The sequence below is a fragment of the Apteryx mantelli genome, chromosome 2, assembly GCF_036417845.1.
Source record: "Apteryx mantelli isolate bAptMan1 chromosome 2, bAptMan1.hap1, whole genome shotgun sequence".
Lineage (NCBI taxonomy): Eukaryota > Metazoa > Chordata > Aves > Apterygiformes > Apterygidae > Apteryx > Apteryx mantelli.
This window is the reverse complement of record NC_089979.1, coordinates 68498058-68508330: the sequence shown is the minus strand read 5'-3', so window position 1 is coordinate 68508330 and position 10273 is coordinate 68498058. Positions and strand designations below refer to the sequence as shown.

Here is a 10273-nt window from a genome sequence, read left to right as displayed (position 1 = left end):
TATAGTTTCATTCTGCATACCTGATGCCTTCATTTTTGTCTCTGTTGCCAAATGTAGATATATAACCCATTTCAAAATACAGTAAAAACTAAGGGAAGAAAAAATTCTTACAATCATATAAATATGAATTCCTACCTGAAAAACAAGGCTGCTATCTTAATATTCTGTCAGCCTATTATGCATGGACAGTTTTAATCACCACAGAGTAGGCACCAGATGGGTAAAGGATGGAAGAAGTTGTGCTTTTCCTTGGTAATATCTTTATTCTGGAAAGCTAAGGAGGATGTTTTGAGCTGCTTGATGGTTTCTGCCTGCTGTATTACTAAAGGAAAGCCAGTGACTGGCACAAGAAGTATTAGGCCTAGTGACTTCAAAATGGAGTCATAAACTGGAAGAAAGCAAGAGATGTTGCTAGTAGCAGAAGATGAGAGAAACACCAGTAACCAGTGACCCCAAATACTCCAATATTTATCTGTGAATAAACCAGCCGCTTCAGTATAGTCCAAAGTGACAGGACTATGTAACGTAGTGAAGGTTTTAAAACCAAAAACTTTCCTCACAGATGCAAATGATGGAAGAGAAGGAGAGAGGTACAGTCCCTGCAAAGCAAGTGCAGGGCAGCACGGGGGGCACGCTCATCTCGGCAGAGCTGCTGGCGCCATTCTGCTTTCAGGATCTTGCTGCATAGAACTGTTTAGAGAAGGAAGCTAAAAGAGCCAGAGATTTCCCCCTCAGCTGCTATGAAATCTGAGCATTACTTTGACTAGCACACGTTAGATAGCTTTTACCAGTCTAATAGTTTTATGCAGTTGCCATTAAATTGAACTGAACAGCAGTAGCTCATAGGAATCCAAGCGACAGCAAATGTAATGGTAAACCTTCTTGGTCAATAGCCCTTCAAACCAAAGAGGCCATTGCCTGAGCAAAGCAGCAGCAAAGCTGCTGCTCTTTTTCACAGTGAGACAATAATAGATAGCTCATCATTTAGAAACCACTTACCAACATGCTTGCAAAATTAGGAAGAGGGGAAAACCCTAACTGAAGTCTGATATGCATGCTCTGATATTGCGTGTATCTTTGTTTCATGGTTGGTTTTAGCTGTGACCTTTCATTGTGGATTTTTTCTGAATGTAAATATCTGGGTGTATTGCCATTGTGTACTCATGTGACACAATAGCATAAGATTTAAACACAACACAGATATAGGAATCAAGAAAAAAAATGTGTCATTATTTTGGGTGAAGCACGATGTCAAAATTAGAATTCAAACACTGTCTTCTTGTCACAAATGTGAAATCAAGAATGCAATTTTAAAGCTTTTTCCATTGCCTGATTTTGCAGTCACACTAGTGAGCAAGAAGACAGCTGCTGATGGTTCCCTAGCAGAGCTCTTTGCTCTTCACCTGCCTGACTGGTGCCAGTGGCACAGAGACAGCAGTTCAGCACTGGTTTTGGCAGCGGTCACTGCTGGGAACTGAGAAGTCTCTAGCAGCACCTTGGAAGTTTGTCCTGCAAAGCAGACAGCCAGTAGCATCAACCCTTTTTCTTTGATGTGATCACAGACTCATGGCCGTCAACCTCTGCTTCCAGCCTACCTTTAGTGCAGAAGCTTTTCACCACACTCCACAGAGCACAAGATCATAGAAACAAACTCTCATTGCGTGAATAGGTCCAGGGCCCCATGTTACAAGAATTATCACTGTGACTGAACTGCTCCACCAGTTGCAGAGGACAGGACCACTTCCTTGGCTCCTCCTCCAGGTGGGTTTGATCTCCATAGATGTGCAGGTGAAGCCCTGAGCCTTCAGCTTCCCTGAGAGCACCAAAGATTGCTGAAGCTATTTTTTTTTTCTATTAAACTTTCCCAGCTTGATTGGCTCCAAACTCTGAGTGATAATGATAAATGTAATTCTGTCTTCCTCACTTTCCTTCCATTTTTACAGATTCTCAGCTAGGTTCTCTTGAATTAAGATATCTATTTCCAGAATAGCAACAATGGGTTTCAATCTCTGATGTATTTAATGAGAAATCATAAATTAATAGTCCTTCTTCAGAGAAGATCTATGCTAAATCCATGTGGGATCCTTATGAACACAGTCAAAATAATTCACTGGCTGTACAGCCCTTAATAAACACAATCTAATCTACGAATATCAAGATGTTGTTCTAAAGTTTAAAAAAAACAGTAAAGCCAAATGGCAAAAGGGTTTAACATGTGGCCTCAACAGACCTGGATATGCCAAAATAGATTAAGGAGTTCTATTTGTGTCAATAAATTATCATCCAAGGTAAAATAAAAGTCATTCAATTTGTTAAAATTCAATTTTATTTAGGTGCACAATTAGTGGGTTTATCTTATTGCAAAATAATTAAGCCAAGAAATCAATTTTAGCACCAAAAGAGTATAACAGTCTATAAACAGTCTTCAAATACTAACTGGGTACATCTGGACAGGATGCTTTATATAAGTGGCATATTTCTTTTTCACACACAAACAAACAGGTATCTCTGTAACCGTTTCCTAAAAATCATTAGCTGAATGTTACTGTAATACTACCAACAATAATAACAGTCTTTTCTTACAGAAATTGCTGAAGGCAGCTTCAGGAATGAGACAGAGTTAAAAAGAAATACAATGTTCATAATCTTGCCTGTCTCTATCTCTCTCTTTCTTCAAAAGATATGCATTATTCTTGTGTTTGTGCTGTACTGTTTTCCAGTAACATATGGAACAAATCATATCAAGAAAAAGGTACCAAGAACAAGTTTAAAAGACTCTTGTCAGAAAGCTCTGCACCATCACCTTACTGCAGCAAGGATGAAAAATGTTTCCCACACTGTCAGCTACGTAAGGGCACATACTAACCTGTTGATAAGAGAAGCCTGTCTGTGGAGGAAGGGCAAGATGTGTTAATGCATATTTTATCTAGGAGACCTTGATAAACTTACCAAAAAAGTGAATGTCTGCCCAGAAACATAATTGTTATCACTGGGAAATTGTCACATCACCTAAACTGATACACCCAGTAGGTAATTAAGGTAGTAGCTGCCTAAAGTGTCTGCTTTGGCAAATTGGGTCATTCTTTGTTTTGTCCTGCTCCCCTGATTGCACATACTGTATGCATGTTAGCTCCTTTTCAGAGTGAACATCTAAGAGGAAACTTAGGCACCTGAGAGAGGACAGTGTCTCCCAGAGTCTGCAAAGAGAGGGTATTGGAAAGCAACAAATTTGGCTTCCTCCAGAGGAGGCACTCCCTCAACTCTATCCTGGCAGGCTTTGCTCTCTAAACCCTTCTCAGCAATGAAATATAACAGCATTATGCTATAAGAAACCCTTCTCTGAAGGCTGGAAGCAAAGCCATACATAGCATATGTATTCTGAACAAAGGAAACACCCCGTATATGTATGTGTGAGTGTGTGTGTTTTTAATATTTCAGCTGCTATGCAGGGAGCTCTGGCCAGTTCTCTCCAGAGCTTGTTAGTGTTAAGTAGCCAGGAATTAACCCCTCCACACCCATTTGCCCCAAGATCTCTGCCTGATGCCATCTACAAAGACAGTATGTACATAGCAATAGCCTTATGAGGCTACTTTCCTGCAAAGTATGTCAAGACCCACAGGTATAGGAAGGAGGCTGATGTTTGTAGGTGTTACATTCTCCTTTACTGTGATTACTGGCTCCTGGGTATAATGAAGGTCAATGTTAGGACTGGGTTTATGGCAAAGATTTGGGATTCAAGCGCTTTGAGAGCCCAGTTTCCATCTGGGTTCTGAAGAGCCCCCAGAATTATGCAGAAAGTTGGTATCAAGCACAAATTACTTGTTTTCACTTGGGTTATGGCCCTCTTGCTGTATTAAGGACAGACTTTGGGTTCAAATTAGGTTGAGGACATCAACCCTTTGCAGAGACCAGTCTACTCATGGACTCTAGAGAGACTGAAGGGCCAGGAAAAGGACTGATGCAGTTGTGACTGAGGTCATAGGTTCTCTTTTTCCATGAGGAATGATCCTTTAGCTGTAAGTAGGGCCAGGGGATGGGTAGACCTGGCTTCTGTAGTCCCCTTGAATGAGGTATACATTCTATAGGGACTTCAACAATGGCAGGAGAACTGGTGCTAGTAGAGGTAAAACTATGTGCTTCTTCAGGGAAGGGGCTTATCTCCTGCCTGTGAATAACATTAGGGTTAGCGTTGGGATTATAGTTACAGCTTGGGAAATATAAAACTTCAGAAGCAAAACTACTTCTTGCAGTGTGCAGGGCCCACAGAGATAGCAAGAAAAATTGTGTTGAGAAGGGCAAATTCTTTGCATGCTCTTTTACAACAGAGATTGGTTCCCTGACTATAACTGTGATCAGGGTTTGAAGAGTTTGAAAACCTAAAGCTTCAGGAGCCCAGTGTATTGCTGAATGTTACAGAACCTATAAGGCTATGAAGAAGACCAAGGTTGGCAGGGGTCATTTCTCCTTTACATGTTCTTTCACTGCAAAGATTGGCACCCTGACATCAGAGTTAGGACTGGGGGTAGGGATAGCATTTGTAAATGTAATTTGTAAACTAGGAAAGACAGGGGAAAGGGAGAGTTATAGTGACAGGGTAGTTGGCAAAAGACTGCTCAAGTCAGGATGCCTCCAACAGGTGAATGCAGCCAGGGAAGTGCGCATGGGATGTGGCTATGGAGAACCCTCTTTTACCCCTCCTGGGAAACCTGCATGCTCAATCACCTCCCTGAAATGCCTGTACACCAATGCACGCAGCTTGGGGAACAAACAGGAAGAACTAGAGATCTGTGTGCGGTCGCAGGGCCATGATCTCATTGCCATTACAGAGACATGGTGGGATAGCTCGCATGACTGGAGTGCTGTCATGGATGGCTACGTGCTTTTTAGGAAAGACAGGCCAGGAAAGCGAGGTGGTGGAGTTGCTCTTTATGTGAGAGAGCAACTGGAATGTATCGAGCTGTGCCTAGGGGTGGATGAAGAGCGAGTCGAGAGCTTATGGGTAAGGATCAAAGGGCAGGCTAGCATGGGTGACACTGTTGTGGGTGTTTACTACAGGCCACCTGATCAGGAAGAGGAAGTCGATGAGGCCTTCTACAGGCAGCTGGAAGTAGCCTCACGATCCCAGGCCCTGGTTCTCATGGGGGACTTCAACCACCCCGATATCTGCTGGAAAGACAACACAGCTAGGCACAAACAGTCCCGGAGGTTCCTGCAGAGCATTGGTGACAACTTCTTGACACAGGTGGTGGAGGAGCCAACAAGGAGAGGTGTGCTGCTGGACCTCGTACTAACAAACAAAGAAGGACTGGTGGAAGATGTGAAGGTCGGGGGCTGCCTTGGCTGCAGTGACCATGAGATGGTGGAGTTCAGGATCCTGCGAGGAGGCAGCAGGGCACCAAGTAGGATCGCAACCCTGGACTTGAGGAGAGCAAACTTTGGCCTCTTCAGGGACCTACTTGGAGGAATCCCATGGGTTAGGGCCCTAGAAGGAAGGAGTGTTCAAGAGAGCTGGTTAATATTCAAACATCACTTCCTCCAGGCTCAAGAGCGGTGCATCCCTATGAGTAGGAAGTCAAGCAAAGGAGGCAGGAGACCTGCATGGATGAGCAAGGAGCTCCTGGCAAAACTCAACCAGAAGAAGGAAGTATACAGAAAGTGGAAAGGGGGACAGGCCACTTGGGAGGAATATAGGAACATTGTCAGAGTATGCAGGGATGCGACGAGGAAGGCTAAGGCCCATTTGGAATTAAATCTGGCTAGAGATGTCAAGGACAGCAAGAAGGGCTTCTTCAAATACATCAGCAGCAAGAGGAAGACTAGGGAAAATGTGGAGCCTTTGGTGAATGGGGTGGGTGCCCTGGTGACGAAGGATACAGAGAAGGCAGAGTTACTGAATGCCTTCTTTGCTTCAGTCTTTACTGCTCAGGCCAGCCCTCAGGAACCCCAGATCCTGGAGGCAAGAGAGAAAGTCTGGAGAGAGGAAGACTTTCCCTTGGTTGAGGAGGAGTGGGTTAGAGATCATTTAAGCAAACTTGACACCCACAAATCCATGGGCCCTGATGGGATGCACCCACGAGTGCTGAGGGAGCTGGCGGATGTCATTGCTAAGCCACTCTCCATCATCTTTGAAAGGTCATGGAGGACAGGAGAGGTGCCTGAGGACTGGAAGAAAGCCAGTGTCACCCCAGTCTTCAAAAAGGGCAAGAAGGAGGACCCAGGGAACTACAGGCCAGTCAGCCTCAGCTGCATCCCTGGAAAGGTGATGGAGCAGCTCATCCTGGAAGCCATCTCCAAGCATGTGGAGGAAAAGAAGGTGATCAGGAGTAGTCAGCATGGCTTCACCAAGGGGAAATCATGCCTAACCAATCTGATTGATAGCCTTCTATGATGGAATGACTGGCTGGGTAGATGAGGGGAGAGCAGTGGATGTTGTCTACCTCGACTTCAGCAAGGCTTTTGACACTGTCTCCCATAGCATCCTCATAGGCAAGCTCAGGAAGTGTGGGTTAGATGAGTGGACAGTGAGGTGGATTGAGAACTGGCTGAATGGCAGATCTCAGAGGGTTGTGATCAGCGACGCAGAGTCTAGTTGGAGGCCTGTAGCTAGCGGTGTCCCCCAGGGGTCAGTAGTGGGTCCAGTCTTGTTCAACTTCTTCATCAATGACCTGGATGAAGGGACAGAGTGCACCCTCAGCAAGTTTGCTGACGATACAAAACTGGGAGGAGTGGCTGATACGCCAGAGGGCTGTGCTGCCATTCAAAGAGACTTGGACAGGCTGGAGAGGTGGGCAGAGAGGAACCTCATGAAGTTCAACAAAGGCAAGTGCAGGGTCCTGCACCTGGGGAGGAATAACCCCAAGCACCAGTACAGGTTGGGGGTTGACCTGCTGGAAAGCAGCTCTGCGGAGAAGGACCTGGGAGTGCTGGTGGACACCAAGTTAAGCATGAGGCAGCAATGTGCCCTTGTGGCCAAGAAGGCCAATGGTATGCTGGGGTGCATCAGGAAGAGTGTTGCCAGCAGGTTGAGGGAGGTGATTCTCCCCCTCTACTCAGCCCTGGTGAGGCCCCATCTGGAGTACTGCGTCCAGTTCTGGGCCCCCCAGTACAAGAGGGATGTGGCACTACTGGAGCAAGTCCAGCGAAGGGCTACAAAGATGATTAGGGGACTGGAGCATCTCTCTTATGAGGAAAGGCTGAGAGAGCTGGGCCTGTTTAGCTTGGAGAAGAGAAGGCTGAGAGGAGATCTTATCAACGTGTACAAGTATCTGAAGGGAGGGTGTTGAGAGGATGGGGCCAGACTCTTTTCAGTGGTGCCCAGCGACAGGACGCGAGGCAATGGGCACAAACTGAAACACAGACAGTCCCATCTGTACATGAGGAAAAACTTTTTCACTGTGAGGGTGACAGAGCACTGGAACAGGTTGCCCAGAGAGGTGGTGGAGTCTCCTTCTCTGGAGATATTCAAAACGTGCCTGGATGCAATCCTATGCAATGTGCTCTAGGTGACCCTGCTTGAGCAGGGGGGTTGGACTAGATGATCTCCAGAGGTCCCTTCCAACCTCAGCGATTCTGTGATTCTGTAAGCCTTAAGTGCTTCATATTACAACCTTTTCCACCGCTTAGAGAAAGAAGAAGGCTGGTTTCAGAAATGATCCATACCTTTTAGTGTAGGGTAAAGTGTAGCATCTAAAGCATCAATGACAAGTCTGTTCCCACATGCAGCAAGGTGAGTTGAGAAAAAGAAATACTCTTATATTGGCATTACTATGGCAGGGGCCATTAGATTATACTATCTTGTACTGTAGGGACTGATCACTTGGAGCAGCAATCATGTGAGAAAATTTAGATTTTTAAGAGCCCTCTGCATGTTGTGTGGCCTGCAGTCACAGTAAGAGTAGAGACCAATGCTCTCTTTTGTTGTGGGGATTGCTGTCCACTGTACAATTATGGTAAAAATGTGAGCTGGGATTCTCTTTTCTCTCTCCCCAGCCCTTTTCTGTTGCCTTTTGTAGTGCCTGCATGGCAGTTCATCCCTTCTGAGTAAATTAATCGTTTTCCTCCCAGAGGAAATCTGAGCAAAGGTGATGGAGGAACAGTGCAGGCAGACATTACGGCCACAGATGACACTGTATCCAGCTCTTCCGCCCAGGAGAGCTGCCAGCACTGTCCTAGAAAGTTTGGCATCCTCCCATCTTGTCCCAGGGCAGCTCACATGCCCTTTACCAAGCAGGCACCACTCCAAGAAGTCTGTGACACACCACCTTAGTACATTAAGCACTTCGCATAAAAATAACACACACATACAGAATAATGATTTTTATGTCTCAGAGTCACAGGGGCCTCATCGGAGACCTTGGCCAAGCAGCATCCAGGCCACTGTGCTCCAGGGTGTGCAGCCCTGATCACCGCAGACACAAGCCACTGCACACCAAGCAGCCACACTCCCTTGCACCATACACAAAGCTGATATTAAGAAAGAGATTCAAACAACATGTGTTAGGCAAAAGTTAGCTCCAAGGACATTCTTTCTGCACTGACCATTGAGTCTATATTTGATGCTCAGTCAGGTGTTAAAGATGATTGTCTTTCTTCCCACACTGCCTCATTCCTTCACACAGTTCCAAATCTTATTGTTGTTCGTACATTGGTCCATGGGTAGTCTTGCTGGAGGATGAGAAAAATCATAGGACAGTATATGTAACGGCAGGAGAACTTGACTGAATAGGAAAAAGGAAAATAATCCTACAAAAAATGAAGGAAAATAAATTGGTTAAAACTGTGGCCTTATGTTTGCAATCGTTTTCAAGTAAAGCAACCCAAAACATTGAAAAAACCCAAAGCAATGAAAAGTCTTCATTTATACTGTAGTTTCTGCCCCAAGTCGTCTTGATGCTTATTATGCATGATACAAATATCAACTCTTCACATTGCTTCATCTGTAATACTGCATGACCTAGTACTTCTAATAGCAAGCATTTGTATAACTTTCAGCACAAGAGCAATACCTTTTAACTCACTAGGAGCTTTCACATCTGAGCAAGATCATAAAGATGCCTTGGGGTGAAATTCCAGCCATTGTAATGGCTTCAAGATTTCACCTCATATCACAGACACAAAGCCATGCAAAAACAATCCTAAATCCAACAGACAGAAAGGAGTTTAGGATCTGTTAAGACCAAGAAATGAGGTGACTTACCAAAGCTCATGAAGGAAGCTTGTGGCAGACCTCAGCATCAGTGATGCACATCTGAAGTTTCTGTCTTGCGCTTCCAGTGGCCAAGCAGTCCTTTCCATCTCTCTGAGGCAGATGCGTTTATCCATGTAGCAAAGAACAGAGGAATGGAGGGTGATGCTGGCTGCAGACCAATTCAGTCTTCTGTAGCATTGGTGGCGTTCGTGCAGAGGTGTTGCCTTTGAACACTAAGGTGGCTTTGTGCATGCACAAACACACTTGATTATGAGGCACTGTAAAAATAGAAGTAAATCCTTATTAGTTCATTCATGTGTTAACTAGCTCTCTTGCCACCCTACAGCATAAATCAACTTAATCAGGAAAAGATACAAAATATACTAAGACTTACATTCACCCAACCTTCTGTGAAGCAGGTAGCTCCAGTCTTTTAGACTTTACGCAGCTTTCTTGAGTAGTGCTGGACCGGAAAGATCATGGTAATAATGCAGCAATGCATGTGGCTGAAGCAAGAAGCTCTCCTCTCTCAGCCTCCATGGACAAAATTTGTTTGGATATAGAGAGAAGCTGAGTCATTCATTTTCAGTTGCATTTGAAATACTTTAAAAAGGATGTTGGCAGCTAAGACCAGACCCAGACAATGACAGAGGAAGCTTCCTGGTTACAAATGCAAGAAATATAGTTATATTTTTATTTTTCTTTTAAATGCTTGTTACCAGGAAATAGAAGTGTTTTTTAAATACCTTGGTTCCAGTGTCCTGAGGTTTTTAATGGAAAGTGAAAATGATGAAGGTCACATATTAACATTTTATTGACCACCCAATCAAAACAGGTTGGTTGGCAAATGTTTTATACCTTCCCACCTGCGCAGAATTGCCCTCCATTAAGGACTTGATTCCCATTAGCTTCATCCAATTGATGGGGGGAAGGGAACAAGTTGTCTGTGCAGTGCTGGAATAGAGAATGAGATTTCTGCAACCTTTCATTTAAAAAAGAAATCCTTGGGGGTCTGTGAATGGCAGGTTGTGCTAGTGATCTCACAGAGCCATTCAGACCTAATGCCACAATAACACCAAAGCTAAC

At 44.6% G+C, this 10273-nt stretch overlaps 1 long non-coding RNA gene across 1 annotated transcript; it reads right to left on the bottom strand.

Annotated features, from left to right (window-relative positions):
- Nucleotides 1-8329: 8329 nt before the first annotated feature.
- Nucleotides 8330-10044, bottom strand: LOC106482590 (uncharacterized). Its single transcript, XR_001292190.2, has 3 exons — nucleotides 9582-10044; nucleotides 9197-9465; nucleotides 8330-8742 (listed from the first exon to the last, which is right to left on the bottom strand). It is a non-coding gene; the product is annotated as an uncharacterized lncRNA (long non-coding RNA).
- Between the last annotated feature and the right edge of the window lie 229 nt (nucleotides 10045-10273).